Source organism: Caretta caretta, chromosome 2, assembly GCF_965140235.1.
Source record: "Caretta caretta isolate rCarCar2 chromosome 2, rCarCar1.hap1, whole genome shotgun sequence".
In the NCBI taxonomy this organism is placed as follows: domain Eukaryota; kingdom Metazoa; phylum Chordata; order Testudines; family Cheloniidae; genus Caretta; species Caretta caretta.
In genome coordinates this window covers 50,911,651-50,932,081 of record NC_134207.1, presented here as the reverse complement: position 1 = coordinate 50,932,081, position 20,431 = coordinate 50,911,651, and the positions used below count along the sequence as shown (strand labels likewise).

At 40.3% G+C, this 20,431-nt stretch overlaps 1 long non-coding RNA gene across 1 annotated transcript in view; it reads left to right on the top strand.

Moving 5' to 3' along the window:
* LOC142070985 (uncharacterized) overlaps positions 1–17,763 on the top strand; it is a 63,722-nt gene extending 45,959 nt beyond the window's left edge. The window contains exon 4 of the long non-coding RNA XR_012666940.1: positions 15,007–17,763. This is a non-coding gene — a long non-coding RNA (uncharacterized LOC142070985). The remainder of the gene's footprint in view (positions 1–15,006) is intronic.
* Positions 17,764–20,431: the final 2,668 nt, after the last annotated feature.

Here is a 20,431-nt window from a genome sequence, read left to right as displayed (position 1 = left end):
TTTTTTGAGAGGAGGCGACCACATCTGCATGCAAAAGGTAGAAGCATTTGAAATGGAGTCTCTGTGATTTTAGAGTTCAGCAGGTCACTCTCCTTTATATGCTCTGAACTCAGAATTTATTACAGTGGAATGAAATTGCCCAGATCATGTGACTTTTAAGACCATCTACAAGTTCGGTCTTCCTAGGCTTTTAAAGAAGACTTGTGCTGAGCTTGGAATTTGTGGATTGAGTGCTATGGCTTTTTCCTACATTCTTTTCTAGTTTTGAGGAAATACAGGCCTTGAATTCCAGTCTGCAGGTTACTATTCAGTGCTCAGTCCATGGCTGCCATGCAGCAGAACCTCAAGAAAAGGAGACCAGTGAAGCTTTAGCTTACAAATGACCCCACCAATAAAGTTCCTGATTGCAGGAGATATCCAGCCCCATCAATTGGCTGGGATACACTGTTAAAACCAGAAAGAGGCACAGGAAGTTGTTTGAGTAACTAGGTAAATCCTTGGCTGGCTGTTACTGTAAACCCTGCTTCCCAGCCTGTTCCTGGTTCCTGTCGTCCTTACCCTGACCTCCAAGACATGTTCCTGCCTTGCTCCACATGCCCTGTCACTGACTCTGGCTTTGGCCTCTGGCTTGCCTCCAGCTTTGACCATTGGCTTGGCCCTTGGCTCTGACCCCAGCTCTGGTTCCAGGCTCCTGACTCTAATCTTTAGGCATAACCACTCAGGCCCCAGGCCCTGCAGCTTGCTTAGCCACTTCTAGCTTCTCCAAGTGGGCCCAGCCAAGGATGGACACAGCATAGTTCCCCTGAAGTCCTGAAGTGGTACTGCCACTGCATGAGCTGATGATCTGCCTCTAGGCAGACAACTGAGCATTGCTGGTGCAGAACGCACAGCTGGCCATTGAAAATCAGCCATTGTGAGAGCAAGTCCATCAACACCACGCAGAGAGTGCTGTGCATTGGGCCTATCTGGTTATACTGTCACCCCAGCTGGGACCTGCTGGTTTCCTCTGTCTGAGCATTTCAAGGGGAGCCGCTCCAAATTCTGAGGCTTCATGAATCAGTGTCACCTCTTGTTCTTGCTTTGACCACAGTCATATGCTTCTGACCATACCAAAATAGTGCCTTTGATCTGTCCTTCAAAGGGTGAAACCTAGGAATTCTATCTCCTGCTGCTATAAAAATAGACCTGTGCAAGGTGAAGGCAGTCCTCATGTGGACAGCACCACAGAATGTTCACAAACTACAATGTTTCCTGGGATTTGCAAACTTTTATGAGCATTTCATCCCGAAGTTCTCAGAGTGAATTGCTCTGCTCCACGAAAACACCAGGTTCCTTTGGTCTTCCAAGGCCAGCAGGTCCTTGAGCAACTAAAACTCAGATTTACCACTACTCCCATAGCAGTCCACCATGACACCACGTAAGTTTTCATCATTGGACACTTCCAACTTGGCGATCAAAGCAGTGCTGTCCCAAAGGCATGATCCTAAAAAATTGCTACGTCTGTGTACCTTTTATTCCAGGAAAATCATATTTGCGGAGCAAAATTATGATATTTTGTACAAAGAACTCCCAGCAATTAGGATAGCATTCAAAAACTTATGCCACTGTCTAGAAGGGGCCCACCCAGGTATACACCAATCCTAAGAACATTGAATATCTCCGTAATGCCTTAACCAACAACTTTAGTGGGCTTTATTCTTTTCATGCTTTGGTTTTGTAATTTCCTATCATCCAGGAACCAAAAATAGCAAGGCTGATGCCTTGTCCCAAAAGGGCAAATATTTGCTGACTCAAAGGATTCAAACTCTAAAAGCTCTTGAATCCTCAAGCCTCATAACTCTGTGGCCACAGCTTCCTGTGAAGATCTGCTCACTTTCGAATGATCAGCCTTGGTCCATGGGATCCTTATTTCAGTACAGTTTCTAACATTTCCAGTACAGGTGGAATATCTTTCTGCTGAACAAATATTCTACCAGTACTCCTTGAAAAAACTAAACATGTATATGATGCATGAATTTTTCCACACACAAGTCTAGATAAAAGCTGCCAGTGATCAGTAGAATTGTATGGAACAAAAAATGAGGGAGATGTGCTTAATCATTATTTTCAGTACTGGACATATAACCTGCTTTTGTTATATGGATCAATTTAATAAATTTAAAGCAAAAATTATACTGAAAAATCTGCCTTTTGCTTCATAGAATCATAGAATCATAGAATATTAGGGTTGGAAGGGACCTCAGGAGGTCATCTAGTCCAACCCCCTGCTCAAAGCAGGACCAATCCCCAATTAAATCATCCCAGCCAGGGCTTTGTCAAGCCTGACCTTAAAAACTTCTAAGGAAGGAGATTCTACCACCTCCCTAGGTAACGCATTCCAGTGTTTCACCACCCTCCTAGTGAAAAAGTTTTTCCTAATATCCAAAAAAAGTTTTTCCTAATATCCAAAAAACAGAACTTCCCCAAACCAGAACTGTTCATCATGTTATAATGAAGGTGGAGCATAAGGTCAATGCATCTTCCTCCTCACTTTTTATTGATCGCAATTAAGAAAAGGGCAAAGCAACGCAGAAGTAATCTCAAATGTCCTTCAAATGGCCTTGAAAGAACTGAATCCAAATGTTCAAAAGTTTGATTGGTTTGGATATGAACAGAGCAAAACATTAAGTTTTTCTCTCCCACTTGGTTCAACATATCCACTCCAAGAAAATGACTCTCTTACAAATAATACCATCTAGGAAAGTCTGCTGTTCCCCACAACCAGATTCCCTCAGAACATCCCTCCCCAATGATTATTTCAAGAAAAGTGCCCAAGATTGATTCCATTCTCATCATCCCATTCAGTTCATCTTCCTACCCCAAACTGGTGATTCCTTTCTCTTACTATTACTATTATAGATGGCACAGGTTGTGATGCCTTATTAAAATTGCCTGACACTTTCTGTTATAATAAGACCCCGTTTGAAGTTGCTTTTTATTTTGCCAAAGTTTAACTGTTTGAGCTGATATTTTCCATGCTGGGTGTCTCCCTCAGGCCGATTTTGGTTCACCCATTTCTGAGAATAAAATGAGGGAAAATGTTAGCTAGACCAGGTAAAAAAATTCTTACAGCTGTTTTGTTGAACACTTCCCTGCTTTGGTTCAATGACTTGAAATATGGGAGGAGTTGCCTTAGTTACAGGAATGTGTCTTTTGTTGTCCCTGTGAAAATCTGCTCAAATCTGGCCAAGTTATAAGCCTCTGAAAAATCTCAGTTCACAATGCTCAACAGACTCTTGTTAGAGTTTGGCACATAAATTCTCTGGAGATTCTATCTGTACTGAGCATGCTTCAACTGCTCACAGTTCCTATGTGCTATGCATGTGCCATCCCCACAGAGTGAACGTACATGCTTAGGGCCCACCAAATTTACGATCGATTCAATTTCACAGTCATAGGATTTTAAACATTGTACATTTCATGATTTCAGCTATTTAAATCTGAAATTCACGGTGTTGTAATTGCAGGGGTCCTGACCCAAAAAAGAATTGTGGGTGGGGGGAGGGTCGCAAGGTTATTGTAGGCGTGGTTGCTGTACTGCTACCCATACTTCTGTGCTACAGCCGGCAGCAACGCCACCTTCAGAGCTGGGCAGCTGGAGAGCAGCAGCTGCTGGTCAGGAGCCCAGCTCTGAAGGCAGAGCTGCCGCCAGCAGCAGCACAGAAGTAAGGATGGCACGGTATGGTATTGCCACCCTTACTTCTGTGCTGCTGCCTGCAGAGCTGGGCCCTTAGTCAGCAGCTGCCACTCTCCAGATGCCCAGCTCTGAAGGCAGCAGTGCAGAAGTAAGTGTGTCATGTATGGTATTGCCACTCTTACTTCTGCACTGCTGCTGCTGCAGCACTGCCTTCAGAGCTGGGATCCTGACCAGCAGCCTCTGCTCTCCAGCTACCCAGCTCTAAAATAACTTTGCAACCCCCCCTGCAACTCCCTTTTGGGTCTGGACCCCCCAGTTTGAGAAATGCTGGTCTCCCTGTGAAATCTGTATAGTATAAGGTAAATTGCACACAAGAGACCAGATTTCATGGTCCATGATGCATTTTTCATGGCCATGAATTTGGTAGGGCCCTATACGTGCTCCATCCCAAGGCTAAGGGACTGAGCAAGACATTTCTTGAGCAAATGCTTCTCCATGCTGCTGAGGGCCTCTCGGTGCTGGGCACCAGAACTGAGAGCAGGGAATCTGTCTCTCTTGTGCTCTCAATGCTCCCCTTGCTGCTGCCCAGGCTGCGTTTAAGGAGGACTCATCCTGATTTGAGTCCAGGGTGGTGAGAAACAGGATGATAAGGGAAGAGATGCAGGGCAAGGGGAGATAAAAGCCAGGATGGAGAGGGGTTAGGAGTAAAAGCAGAGGAGCTGGCGGAGAGGACAGAAGTTATGGGGAAGGCCAAGAGTCACTGTGAGGAGGAAACTATGGGCAGGAACTGAAGATTGGCTGGAGAAAAGATGGGGCAGAAGTGTCTGTAATCCACTATACCACACTATTCTCCGGAACGTGCCATTTGACCCATTCTTCACCATTCCTTTGTTGTCTAGCAAATAGCTGTGAAACTCACTGGCAAGTGTTTACATTCATCCCCTCTAGTGGCAAATCCACTATCTTCTACTGTTATCAGTCAACTCAAGAGGCAAAGGACTGTCCTGTGGATCTAAAGATCCCAATCCTGCTTATGACCAAGTGGGAATCAAAATGGTTCCACATGATGGAATTTTGGGTTTTTTTTCCAATATTTAATTTTTTAAAAAGTTACATTAAAGTCTACCATTTTGTCACTTTGCTCAGATGCAATTTACCATCAGGGTTTGTGAGCCATGGAAACCAACTCAAGAGACTGTGAGTAGAGAGGACGAACAGATACAAGACATGGAGCAAGAAAGGAACAAAAAAATATTTAGAAACAGCAAAGTAGAGCAATTAGAAAGCAGTAAACATATATGAAAATGCAATAGATTAATTAAAACACGAACAAAGAAAAGTGAACAAAATAGAGGTTCTAATGCAAAGGAAGGGAATAGAACCCAATAAAACTAACAGAAACAGAAAGCCAAGATTGATGGAGTAAGTGTAAGGAAAGATAAATAATAGAAATGGCTGTTTAGAGTGAGGTTTTCTAAAGCACATTTTGCACCCTTTTTCCTGCCTACACATGGAATATCCTGTTCGCCAATCTATCTTTCTTTCCGTATTCAAATCCCTTCTGAAAACTCTCGTCTACATTATCCTCAAGATGTGAGTCTAGCTTAAAACAAACAGTGGTCCAATTTATTCCTCCTGTGGACTTTTCAATGTGTCCTCATGATAGCTCTGTCTTTAAGAATTTAAGCTCTCTGGGGGCAGGCACCATCCTTGTTCTGTGTCTTATACAGTGCTGAGCAGATTATTAACACTTCCTAATTAATGAATAATAATACATAGTTTGAAGAATGTTGGTTTCCTTTCTCACACAAAGCACATCCAGATAAGAGAGGGGGTCTTATGAGCAGGTATAAGTCATGTTCTCAGTTGTGATTGGCTTACAGTGCTGTATGATGATTGGTAAATCCAATTATAGGTAGTGATTGATAATAGTTAATTCATTTCTCAGGAGAGTAGAGCACCAAGAGTCAAGGAAGAATCAGCCAACAAAAACATAACTTCATCATGCAGATAATTCACATCCACCTTTCTCTTCCTTTCAGCTGTATTGAAACATTTTAAAAATAACGTCCTTGAATAAGAACATCACAGCGCTGATTCAAGGCTCTATTTAGCTGAAAATTATTCATGCCCAATAGAAATGACATTTTAGTTTCAGACTGCCAAAGTGAACTTTATTAGTATATCATTAATCATTGTCTTGGAGGTGACACCTGGGGAAAATGATTTAGTGGAGATTAGAGCACTCGAATATAACACTGAAAATATCACATTTATTTCCAGCATCAATCAGTCAATGAAATACATTTTAGCAGAAAATGATATTTATGTACATTTAAATTTTCTGGTAATGTAATGCTTTGCTATCTATCCACAAACATTATCTTGTTTTTGCATTTTATATGCAGTTTATACTTTAAATAAGAACTACTGTGCCCAATTTTGAAAATGCAAAATCTGCTAATAAAACAGATTTTGAAAGAGCAGTAGAGATAAGAAAGAAGAGATAAAGAGAAGTATTCATTAGGAATACAGGTATTTTAAAAATAGCCTTTTCTCTTAGATTTTCATCTACAACACCTGCTGCATAGCTCCTATTTTATTTCAAAAGATTTTAAAATCCTTGCTTCCTTAAAGGTGGCCTTTGCTTACTTTGTATGCAACAGAAAAGCAGGCTTTTCTCTGAGAGAAAAACATAATTTAGCAATAGGCCCTAGAGTCGGGATATGCATTCCTACCATGTGATAAAGGTAAAATAACTTTTGTATCCCTGACTCATATCATGTGCCTCAAACTAAGGAATAAACATTGGTCTCTTCGGGCTAAATTCACCAAGAACCTTCAGTGTGGCAATGCAGTGTTCTAGTGCCCTCCTCCCCCGATCTGAGGGGAAGCAGGGATTTGAACAAAGCTCTTCTACCTCTCAGGTTTGTGCACCTACAGGATTTTCTGACATGCAGCTTCCTCAATCTCTCCTGTTGAAGCTGTTTCACCATGGATTAAATAATTAAGGAATTATTGGTCCAGAGAGAGAGAGTATGAGAATGACTGCTGTAGCCTGGTGGTTCGTGCACTCATGTGGGAGGCCCGAAATCCAGTCCCCCTTAGAATCATAGAATCATAGAAGATCAGGATTGGAAGGGACATCAGGAGGTCATCTAGTCCAACCCCTTGCTCAGAGCAGGACCAATCCCCAACTAAATCATCCCAGCCAGGGCTTTGTCAAGCCTGACCTTAAAAACCTCTAAGGAAGGAGATTCCACCACCTCCCTAGGTAACTCATTCCAGTGATTCACCACCCTCCTAGTGAAAAAGTTTTTCCTAATATCCAACCTAAACCTCCCCCACTGCAACTTGAGACCATTACTCCTCGTTCTGTCATCTGCTACCACTGAGAACAGTCTAGATCCCTCCTCTTTGGAACCCGCTTTCAGGTAGCTGAAAGCAGCTACCGAATCCCCCCTCATTCTTCTCTTCTGCAGACTAAATAATCCCAGTTCCCTCTGCCTCTCCTTATAAGTCATGTGCTCCAGTTGTTGCCCTCTGCTGGACTCTTTGCAATTTTTCCACATCCTTCTTGTAGTGTGGAGCCCAAAACTGGACACAGTACTCCTGATGAGGCCTCAACAGTGCCGAATAGAGGGGAACGATCATGTCCCTTGATCTGCTGGCAGTGCTCCTACTTATACAGCCCAAAATGCTGTTAGCCTTCTTGGCAACAAGGGCACACTGTTGACTCATATCTAGCTTCTCGTCCACTGTAACCCCTAGGTCCTTTTCCGCAGAACTGCTGCCTAGCCACTTGGTTCCTAATCTGTAGCTGTGCATGGGATTCTTCCGTCCTAAGTGCAGGACTCTGCACTTGTCCTTGTTGAACCTCATCAGATTTCTTTTGGCCCAATCCTCTAATTTGTCTAGGTCCCTCTGTATCCTATCCCTACCTTCCAGCATATCTACCACTCCTCCCAGTTTAGTGTCATCTGCAAACTTGCTGAGGATACAATCCATGCCATCCTCCAGATCATCAGTCCTGGTTCGCTGAACTGAATGACATCACTGGTAGAATCATTTTCCTTCGAATCCTTTGTGGTGTAGAGGAAATGGGGGCAGAGAAAGCAGCTTAGGGCCTGCAATACCAAAGCAGCCAGTGGTTTGCAGATGTTTAGAAAGAAGCGGGGCCATCGCTCCTCGCACAGCAAGCAATTCTCTCCCACATGCACATGCATCAGCATGGGAATGGCCACCTGGAACAGACAATGATTCACCCAGACCAGTATCCTGTTCGTCCTCTAATGACACCCAGGCGAGTACCCAAAACAGTGGGATAAAAGTTATGAAGGAGGTAGTCCACCTCCCTGAGGCCATTTTGTGGAATCTAGTCTAGAGGTGAGCTCTGAGCACACTTTCTGGATTGGGCTCTTCGGGTGAGTTAGGTGGAGGAAAATGTTTATCTTTCCCCAGGTTGTACATTACTCTGGAGTTTACATGTCTAGAGGCCTGGTATGAGGCTGCAGGGCAAATGCCCAGAAGAAGAAAGATAGACACCTAGGGACCTTTAACTGCAAATCTTTAGGCACTGAGTAAGTGTAGGTGCCTATAGCATTTGGCGGCAGCTGTGTGGAAGCGTTGTGAATCCCAGTGAAGCCTGATTCTGGGACTTAGGTGCCTAAAGTGATAGGTGTCAAAGTTCTTTTGTAAATCTAGCCCCATGTCTTTTACCAGCCCTTCTGTGTATCACACGTTTACTGGAGTCTGGTTATCGTAACCTCAGAATCCTTTGAATCTGATCCTGCACCCCCTGAGGTTGCCTGCTAATTTTACCACTAACATTGACGGGAGCAAAATTGGGACTTTTATTTGCAGAACAAAATGCCTTATTTTTTTTTTTTTTTAGTAAAGCGGGAGAGAGAACCTGGTATTGCATAGTATTACCATAGCATTCCCAGGTTCAAAATCTAAATGAGTCCTTATTAAAGTGTATATTTTAAGATTAACATAATTTATGATTTTCAGAAGTGCTGTGCATCCACAACCCGAGATACAGTAAATGCTTATTAGTAACAAGTTATCAGTGCCCTTTTGCTATGTTGTTCTTACGCTGCTGTTATTGAAAATTCACAGTAGGGAAAGTGTTCTCGGGGATAAGGAGTCATTGTTCTTACAAGGTGTTGCTGCAGACAAGTGTCTACTGTGTAATCAATGTGGATGCTCAGACTTCTGTAAGTCAGATCCTAAATATACAGACTTAAGTCATATATGATAACATGACGAGGTGTATTTGGCGTTTGCAACTCCCTGCTGGAGCCCTGTGGTCCTACACCTTGCCCCAAAAAGCAGTGAGCTGAGAGTAAAAGAGTAGCAAAGGTGGGTCGTTGCTGAGACAGGACTCTCCAGAGTAGCCATTTTAGAAACCACAGATACCTGGTTCTCCAAGGGCTAGAAGGGCTAGCAACAGTCAATCAGGGCTCTTGTGGGCCAGATAAAAGGAAATGTCTGGCCTTAGCAGGTCAGTTCCTGACTGGGACCAGAGAGGCAAGGAAGGGTTCTCCTCTCTGCCGAAAGGAAATAGAGGGTTATTTAGAGTTTGTTTTCTGGATTTATTTTGCATAGTTTGGTTAGCAGGGAGAGAGGGGCCCTAAGAACATTAACCCTGATCTAAGGGTGTAGCTAAATGGGCCAGATAGAAAGATGCCCAGGGAAGAAGAAGCAATTAATTGAATTCAGAGTGACATAAATCCCAAGAAGGGGACAGAGTTTATCTGTGAGCTGAACAAAAGGCTGAATTTAAAAGGCAAGAGTTGGGGCTGAAGACCCTACTGAGGGCAGATACACTATTTATATATTGGAATTTGTGGCTTGGCTCTCTGAAGACCCAACAAAGTCAGCTGGCAGGAGGCAGCAGGGGCAAGAGGTGCCTGGGAAGTGCACTTCAGTTGAGTGTCCCATTACAGATTCATTTTAATGAGTCTATTTTTTTCATAGTAACAGAGGTTGTTGTGTCTGATCCTTAATGGCAAACTCTCAAGATGTTTTTTGGTCAGAATAACTTGCCTGAAAATTACTTGTGGGTACTGAGAAATTGCATCCAGATACTATAGTGGTAGGAGGCAATATGAACCTTAAGACAGACACACAAGTACTTAAAAAAAAACCATATATATATATATATATATTTACAAATGGAAAATTCCTGACTCAAGGAGCCCACTACTTGAGATGAAAATGAGAGAATAAGATAAGTTTAAGGTGCACATGCATCTAGTCAAATTTTGGGAGTGTCCAGATTAAAGAGTGGAAATCTTTAAAAGAAAATATTAATCACAAGGAAATTGGACCCCTTTTCTTTGAAAATAAGTGCTGTTATAGACTCTATAAAACAGAAATTAATATGGTTCAGCTCTTTTTAATAGACAGAAAAAGTGAGAATGAGTTGGTATCGGTGACATCAGTTTAAAAGGTACAGGGTAAAAACAGAAACAAAGAACAACAACAAGCCAATCCCCCAATCAATAAAACATGAGTACACTGGAATCTATGTATATTTGCTTTGCTCAAATAAACAATAAAAATCTCACCATAATGTCACATGCATCAGTAAGCCACAATTTGGTGGGGATTGAATGGTATAGATGAAAAAATGCATTTGGGGAAATAATATTTTCCGCAGTAAGGATGGCTCAGCAATGGCCACAAATCTGCTTTTCCTAGTGTTAACAGCACTGACATTTTCAGAAGTAAATATTTGTGTCTCTATGCTTTGGGAGTGGAGGGATATCTCAGCCAAACACAATGTGAGATGGTATTGGGAATTAAAGGGGTCTTATAGTTAAGCTACAGGGCTAGACATCAGAAGTCCTGAGTTTTATTTTCAGCTCTGTAACAGCTCTTCCAAAATGACTTAGAACACACCCCTTTCAGCCAAATTGTGGTGTTAAAGGCACAGACATTTATTTGGTTTATAGAGGGGCATGACACTAATGACACAGTTCTTGGAGGTTTATGGAAAGCAAATGCAGCCAAAGGCCACTGTGGGAGCTCACATACCTGTTAACATAGGATTAGTCACTCACACAATTTAACACAAAGAAAGCATATGTTCCCCCTAATGCTGTCCCCAGTTCTTCAGTTGGTGTGGAAGAAGCACGGTGCTTGCAAAAGTAATGCTTTTTCCCATCCCTTCCCCACTATGCTCGTGGAGCATGGAGTGCTTGATTTCTCTCCCACCCCCCCACACAGGACCACAAGTAGGAAACAGGTTTCTGACATTCTACACTTATAGAAGAGTAGCCAGAATCCTGCCGTGCCTCAGTTTCCTCACCTGTAAAATGGGGATGATAAAGTTTGTAAAGATAAAATTCTTGGATATAAGGTGCTATAGAAATGCAAGATGTAATTAATAATGAAATACACGAGGAGGGGAAAACTGGAAAACAGACTTTTTTCCCAACAGAAACATAGGAGGTAATAGTAGCAAAAATCTGTTTGGTCCTAACGCCAAGATCTCATAATAATCCAGACTGATTAATTAAAAATAATGACCCTAATGAACGCTTTTTCTAGGGGACTGATATAATCCAATGCATATTTACAGACCTAATGTGTATACCAGAGTATCCTTTAATGAAAGGAATGGATGCTTCCAGAACCCAGTAACAACCAAAGGCCAAATGAATAAAGGATATTGCAAAGAACTTTAAGTATTAATAGTTAACTGAACCTATTTTGCTTCAGATAAAGGTCAAGAATTAATTTACAGTACCATTATCTCAAATGTGAAATCTTATGTGGATGGAGGCTTAAACCTTGCAGGGCTGCTATAAGTTGCTACAGCAACTGGTAAAGGTTGAAAACTAGGATCAATGCAGTCAAAAGTAAGAGGGCTGAAGTTAGCTGTTCATTTTATGTTGTCACATAAGAAAGGCCACACTGGGTCAGACCAATGGTTCATCTAGCCCAGTATTCTGTCTTCACACAGTGGCCAATACTAGAAGCTTCAGAGAGCATGAACAAAACAGGGCAATTGTCAAATAATCCATCCCGTCGTCCTGTCCCAGTTGCTGACAACCAGAGGCTTAGGGGCACCCAGATCAAAGAATTACATCTCACACAATCTTGCCTAATAGCCAGTGATGGCTCAGAAAGAACGTATCAAATTCTTTGCTGAACCCTGTTATACTTTTGGCAACATTCCTTAGCAACGAGTTCCACAGGGTCAGTATGTGTTGTGTGAAGTACTTTGCTACGTTGTTTAAATCTGCTGCCTGTGGATTTCATTGGGTGATCCCTGGGTCTTGTGTTATGTGAAGGGGTAAATAACACTTCCCTGTTCACTGTCTCCACACCAGTCATGATTTTATAGACCTCTGTTATATTGCCTCTTAGTCGTTTTTTTTCTAAGCTGAACAGTCCCGGTCTTTTTGTTGTTGTTGCTCTTCTCTGTACTATTATCTACTATTATGTCCAATGGGATGAGGCAACCAGAACTTCATGCAGTGTTCAAGATAGGGGGTGTACTGTGGATGTATATAGTGGCATGATGATATTTTTACTCTGATAATCTATCCCTTTCCTATTGGTTCTGAACATTGTTAGCTTTTTTGACTGCTGCTGCACACTGAGGACATATTTTCAGAGAACTATCCACAATGACTCCAAGATCTCTTTCTTGAATGGTAACAGATAATTTAGATCCCATCATTTTGTATGTATAGTTGGGATTCTGTTTTTTAAAGTGCATTACTTTGCACTTATCAACATTGAATTTCATCTGCCATTTTGTCAACCAGTTTTGTGAGATCACTTGTACTTGAGTAATTTTATATCATCTGCAAACTTTCCCACCTCACTGTTCACCCCCTTTACCAGATCATTTATGAATATATTGAACAGCACAGGTTCCAGTGAAGACCATGGCAGAACCTGCAATTTATCTCTCTCCACTGTGAAATCTGACCAATTATTCCTACCCTTTGTTTTCTATCTTGTAACCAGTTACGGATCCACAAGAGGACTTTTCTTCTTATCCCATGACTGCTTAATTGAAGTAGTGATGTCTCCTGATGGTAGCACACAATGAATCAGTTGTTCTCTTTGAACCCCCCACTTATCCAAGTATTTCAGATGTTCCCAAAACATTTTGTTTTTATAAAGAGGATTCTTTGAAAGCATGGGTGAACCAGCACATATTGTGGGCAAAAAAGTAGACAAAACCACATTTATTTTAAACTTTATCAGTGGATGGAATGTATTGAACATATTATAGAATGACTTAAGTCTTCTCTGAATACTTGACTGACTTTCTTTTTTACACAATTGCACAGCTCTCCTTTGAATGTAATTATCGCTGAATTTAATTATGAAGTATAAATTGATACCCTGCTATCTTGTCACTGTGGCTATTGCTCCACCCTGCTCCTTTCCATGGTTTGAAAGAGACTGATTTTTGAAAACATGTCCTTTTATTTTTAGCTGTCCAGTATAAAGAGATCATCACAATTTTGTCACTCTTCCTCTTCTGGACTAGCATAACTAATCACTGTCACTTTGTTTATTATTAAAAAGAAAAGGAGTACTTGTGGCACCTTAGAGACTAACCAATTTATTTGAGCATGAGCTTTCGTGAGCCACAGTGAGCTGTGGCTCACGAAAGCTCATGCTCAAATAAATTGGTTAGTCTCTAAGGTGCCACAAGTACTCCTTTTCTTTTTGCGAATACAGACTAACACGGCTGTTCCTCTGAAACCTTTGTTTATTATTGTAACTTTTGAAGTTGACAGGCCCTAACTCTTCTTGTTTTAGTACACCACTAGCCTCTTAAACTGCTTCCTTTAATACCCAATAATAGTGTCTGCATTTCTCCTTTCATTGAACTTTTCTCTGACATCCATAGCCATTTTACCAATAAGCTACTGGGAATATTTATTCAGGGACTACAGAAGAGATCTTGTTTTCAAGACCTACTACTAGGACCCAAGTGGGAGTCAGTTGCTATATCCTACCCATGAGTTAATTTAATAGTGCTAATCATACCTTCCAATTTCCTTCATTTTATGTAAGAAAATTCGCTACACTGACAAGAAGAGCTTTGTGTAGCTCAAAAGCTTGCCTCTTTCACCAGCAGAAGATGGTCCAATAAAAGATATTACCTCACCCACTTTGTCTCTCTAAGAATCCCTGTAGTCAGGTCATTAACCAAACTTCCTTTTGAACTTTCCTAGCAGAGTTGGAGAAACACAAAGTTAAGAAAGCTGTCTTTCAGTCACTTTTATACTGTCCTTGCTACCTTCCTTTAAACTAGTCATCTTCTGTGCTGTCTTCTCTTCTCAAAGGTATGAAATCTTGTTTACTGACAGGTTTCACTACCAGCCACCTTCATCTCTTCTTTTGAGTTTCCAAGTTATAGAACTTTACCTCTGAAAAGCACCATCCACAAATGAAGAGGTAGTGGCTACTTTATATCTTGTGTAATAGCTATAGCTAGCCAAGATTGTTCTCATTATGGCAAATATCATATGGCATGTATTGGAAATGACCTTACCTAGTGTTAATACTTTCTTTTTTGTACTATTATTATTATTGTTTCTTTAAACATTGTTGGTTTGAAGTGTAATAGCATTTTGAAGCTGCTCTGGTCTATTGTTAAATCTATCCTAATATGTACTGCTGGATGAACCATTAGGATCATAGGTAGGAGTATTAAAATAATTTTGGAAACAAAACATTGCATTGTGGATGACTTCTGTTTAATTTATCAATTAACATTGTGATCAATTAAGAGGGTTTTTTTTAAAAACCATAATGGCTATGAATATTGTTGTATATTATTTTTTATAAAAATGTTATTAAAATTAGCATTTCTGATTGCATTCTGGTGCTGCTAAATCCAAGTAAATCCATTACTGAAAAAAAATTATAAATGTAAAATAAAATGGCTCGTATGCTAAGCATGTTATGTCAACATTTTCCCAGGAGTGAGTTTTTTAATGTCTGAGTTTAATGCACTTATGACTACATTAGGACAGTTCCTGTACAGCTATGCCATAATAATCATTATAATAATTGTATTTATATTATTGTTGTAGTATGCAAAAGTCCCCATTAAAATTAGGTACCATAGCTTAGTACAAGCATATAGAAAGACATGATCCATGCTCCAAGGACCTAGCATTCCAATAAGAAAGGAGGAGTGGGAGAGAAAGACTAAAAGGGGGAAAAAGGGATAATACTATATACACACAAAGTTTTTAGGGGGATGATAGCCACATGGCTTGTTAATTCCTGCTTTTTAAATTTATTTTCTATGTCTAACCCTTGCTTGTTTTGTTTTTCAGGTATGTTAAACCTTGGGACAAATGCATTGCTCAGACAATGCATCACAAAGCAGAATTAAGGCTGGTTTAACCAGCTACTTGGGAATTCCCCTGACCTACCACCTCCTATAATGCCAATACCCTGCCTATCCCCAGAGTAGGAGATATGGCCAAAGAAGGAGGTGTGGCCAAGGAACCACGGCAACCTCCTGATATTCCCTTCTCTTCCTTCTTTCCTCCCAACCATGAATGTGTCTTAATGCCACATTTGTCCCATACCCCTGTGCCAAGTTTAGCTCAGCTAGTCTGGTGAATCTGGGCCCTTCCTTGATTTCTCTATTTTAAAAACTTAATTTTAACCATTTTCCTGTCTTTTCTGTAAAAAATAATAATTAAAGTTGCATTTTCTGTTTCCAGTCTGACATAGTCATCTTTCAAAGCAGAACCCCACTGTAAGAGGAGTGCTTTATAATGGAAGTGGTGGGGCAAAAAAACAAACAAACAAACAAACCCTTGTTATAAGTACAACTTTTTTCAGTCCCAAATTCAGTTCTCATGGATACTGGTCTAAAACCCAAGTAATTTCACTTAAGTCAATGGAATTATGCAGACTTTCCATTAGTGGAAGTGGACTCAGAGTTTGGCCCATTGATCTTCCCTTTGTTCTGTACAGGCAATAGCACAGCAGAGGCTTGGCAAATAATAAAAGGATGTTGTTTAAAAGTAGAACTGTTTATTGTGGATGATTTTAGTTCTTGGAGTATAACTTCCTGCCTTTTGTTAACATTTTATCGGTATCGCTGATTCTTTAAATAACAGTAGTGTCATATCATTTGTAACCAGGCACACATGCACCAAGAGTTTCATGGAAACTAATTTCTTTACACAGCCTGCACCTTTCATCTCATTTTCTCACAGATGTTAAAAAGCTTGTGGAAGTTAAAGTAGGGTATCTTTTCCCCAGAGTAAGCAAATTAATAGAATATACTGAGGGATAGAATAAAAAAATCACCTGTGCAATAATAAGATAATAGCGGATCTCCCAAATGAATATAGAAAGGGAACATTTTGCCTAACTAACCTCTTTGCCATTTTGGAGGAGATAACAGATGTTGACCACTGTTGCCTATATGAAAGAATTTGGGGGGGATTTTCCTAATCCTTTAGTAAATTATAAACGAGATTCTGCTGTGGCCATCAGAATGAAACACGACAATGGAGAAAAAGTTGGTTTAAAAATATCACAGAAAGAAGAGTTATTGGAATCAGAAGAAAAAGCTTCACACATCAGAGAGGAGTTGTAAGAGGATAGGAGGTATAAACTCAGTTAGGTGATAGAGGGTCAGTGCTCAGGTGTTCAATCTTTCTAATTTTATATAATCACCTTGCCAGGAAACCCAATTAACAACTTGTTGCATTTTCTAATAAGTACTTTTTCAAAGTTCAGTTTTAATGTAGGAGTGTATGCATCAAAAGGAATTCAGACAGTTCAGGCTTCACTGTGTAATTGGCTTGACACATGGCAAATGAAATCTAATATTGAGGAATATAAGGTATCACACATAGGATTGCAAGAATGTGATAAGTAAAAAAGTAAATGGGACTGAACTAAAAGCAGGTGGCTTTGAAAATATCCTTGAAATTCAAAAGATTACCAAGATTGAGCTGGGCTATAACTGATATAGATCATCCTTGTGCATGATATTACTGAGAACATTGTGTGCCATTTTTAACACTTTCAGCAATATTTAGAACAGAGAGCAAAAGCCTGATGCCAGAACTGAAATGTTAGACTTATGTTTGTCATGGTAAAAGTCTGATTCAAATTTGCTTGTGCAATAGTGCATGCACTTGTAGGCACTGACAGAAATCCTGATCACATTGAAGTAAGTGGTAGCTTTGTTGTTGACTTCAGTGTGGCCTGGGTTTCATCCACCTTGTTTTAAATAATCAGGCTGTGACTTATTATGCAAGCATGTGGTGTTTTAATATGCGATTTTTAAAATAGTTAAACAGCATTGTAATCCCTGCCCCCAAATTCTCTGCTTTTGCCCTACATTATATATAAAGATGAGTCCATAACATTAAAAAACCTGCTTATTTTTAAAATTTGAAATATGAGATCATCTCTGTTTTCACTCTATCGGAGGATTGTGTAAAATTTGGATAATCCAAATAGCAATGTCACATGAATGTAATCTCACCCACTCCTTCCAACAGAAAGAACTGTGGGACTGTAGTGTATTGGGAAGATTTCATGAGGTAAATGATGGCTCTTGGGGCCTGAAGAAAGTTGTGGCCTTGCAGGATTGAGGTGATGGGAAGATGTTTGTTGGTTTTATGTAATACTGCTGTGTTTTGAATTTTGGGTGTGTGGGAAGGAATGTAACTCCCCACTGAAACCATGTAAACTGAAATTAGCAGGTTTCTCATAGTTGTGTTTATAAGGCTATTTCCCCCTTTTACTTCTTCTAGTTTTCTAGTGAGCTGAATTACAGAAAATGAATCAGTCAATAGGAATAATTTAGTTTTTGTACTTGTGAGCTATATGGGAAGTCATTCCACAGCATAATTACTAATAAATGAATATCTAATGGTTTATAAACAAATTAACAAGCTTACTGTTACTTTATAGTCTGCATGCATATGCATAGTTACAGTATCCATTGCATTGATTTTTGCATGTGCTAACAAGAACATTATGATGAATACTTACAAGATAATTAGAATTTCTTACTTTAAAACACCATTAAAATTCATTTGTATATGCCCAAAAGTTCCCCCTTAAAACAGTTATTAAAAGTTTGTGAAGAACAAAATAAAGTTTCTGAAAGTCATTTCTCATATGAAAATCTTATTAGGAATAAATTGTATTCTGTTCAATCTGTATAATGTAGTACATCAATGCCATAAGCAATGTGGAACTCTCACATTTAATGTTTTAGCAATATAATGAAATGGAATGCAGAAATATAGCAACACTTCTTTTGAGTCTTTCTTCATTCAGAAGAAAGCGGAGATCATGCACGGCTATATTATTGCAGTTGTACCACAGCACATCATAAATTAAATCATCTCAGGACAGAAAAAAACAAAAAGCCACACTTCTTGATAGCCTCCTCTGTCAGCATGTTAGAAGATTATTTATTATTGAAATCTGAAAGGAGTTTTGGAGCAAGTACAGAACAGAAAGAGAAATTAAATATGAAGGGAAACATCTTCCTAGAGGCATTGGGCCCTCTGTTGCAGTAACATTCTGCAATCAAGGAGTAAACAAGGTGTTTTTCAAAGTGAGAATCTTGTGGGAGTACAGTCTGTCCACAAGTACTGAAATCAAAGCAAAAGGGATGCATGATGACAGTGTATTTATTTTTGTTTAAAGTCAAGGTAGCTAGTGTCTTAACAGGGCTGTTGAAAGGTTTGACTATAACCCTGAACCCACAAACAATCCCAGTGAGTTCAAGCACTAATACAGTCTGTAAAATCAGTCAATGGGACAGATTTTCAAAGCTATTTAGGTGTCTATCTGCAGCTTTAGGTAACTAAAAAGCAGTAATGAAAATCTGACTCTGTGTACAAATGTACTTGAAGTGGGCTAGATGCTAAAGGTCCTTCAGGCACACACAACTGCCCCCAATCTTTCAAAGTCCCAGAACTCACTATCTTTACTTCAGTTGGTTTCTGCATGTGCACAGACCCTACCTCCTGGAGTTCGATGCCCTGGAATCTTTAGCAGACACTGTGAGGTCTGAACCCAAACTAGGCTATTTGGAAGGCCACTGCCCAGTTCTATACAAGGATTTCATAGCTGTGAGAGTGCTGAATATTCCTGCCTTGACCCCATCATGCCATTGCAGAGGAGAAACACACCCATTGCCTGCCCACCTGCCACATTTATTGATCCAGCTACATGCAGTCCCATAATCCCATTCATAGTAATTTGGAAACACTAGAGACTTTCTATTTGTAGAAAGGTGGAATGTTGTTGTTGCTGTGGTAATGCTGTCTAGGCTGCTAAGCTGTTACAACTGCTCAGAGCTTCTGTTCTTGGAGCTCCAGTGTTATCAGCACTGACAGAGAATGGTGCCTGATAGTTCAGCAGACCTCAGTGTTACTCATAAAGAAAGACCATTTGGTGTGATGAGAAGATGTGGTGGATACGGTGTGGTGAAGGTCATCGCCAGGTTTACTGTTGACAAAACACGGTCTTCGCACCCTGGGTTTGTGGTTACAGGTACACTAACGCCTGTGACAATGGACCAGCTGAGTCGGCAGCGGGAGTCTCTGCTACCCCCTAGGCTGACTTCTCCTTTTATACATTGATACAAAGAAGTTATGTATTAGACTCCTGACGTGGTTAGTTACCAACCGTACACCTTGTACCTGCTGGTTCAAATAAAACATCCCCATTCATTATTCTATCATCCTGTTCTTATCTTACTTGGGGTTGGCATGTTCTTGTACCTTCTCCTAGGAATGTGTTTATGCATTTACTTCAGAACGCGAGGTGTTCCTGTACTATCTTCTAGGAATATGTTTACATGAGCACCTATTATTTAGTACTTCTTAGGAGTGCTTGTATTTTAGCAATGCTAGCCGGACCTTTGCCAAGTTCATGTGCCAGGCAGTGAACTTATAAGCAAACGTCTGCTTTATGTCAGGGCCTGATTTTTTGCTCATAGCATGGCCAGCTTTGCTGATTGTGGTTCAGGTCTTTGATATTCCACAAGGCCCCGGGCTCCAGGCTCTCTCTCTCTCTCTCTCTCTCTCCTGTGCTATTAAGCAGGAGTTAGATATTACAGAGCATTATCTGCAGCAGGAGAAAACTATCTGCAGAATATCACCTCTGTTGCTGCCCTATGTAAGGGGAAAAAACTTCCTACCAGTGTCTGTACCTAGAATTATTTCTAGTGACTTTGCACTCCTTACCTCACATCTCTCTAATGACCTTGGGGAAGATGTACCCAGAAGGCAGAAGATGAACGTTAGACCACAGCCACCCAACCCCTAAAAGACATCTAAGACAAATAAGAATTTGCAATTCTGGGGCTGAGATTAGAAAGGGGGTGGCTCTAATGGAGTCTGATCCTCCAAGTGAACCTACAGGGAATGGAAATGAAAGTCTATAATGGACTGTGCTTCATTCTGCAACTGAAGCACCTAGAAAGTTATACCTAGTAATTAAATTGAAAAATGAGCGATCATAGAGGAAAATGAACGTTAGAGAGGCCGCAGCACTGGAATGAGCATAGGGAAGTTGAAAAGTCCTGAGCAGTGCTGGTCAAAAACTGTCCATCAAAACTGTGTGTGTTTGTTTTGGTTTGGTTTTTTTTGGTGGAAAATTAGCTTTGATGAAAAGGAACTTTCCACTGAAAATTTTAAATTTTCATCAAAAAAGCTAAAGACCTCAACGTTTTCTGGTTCTGACTGAAAATTTTCTTTTTTG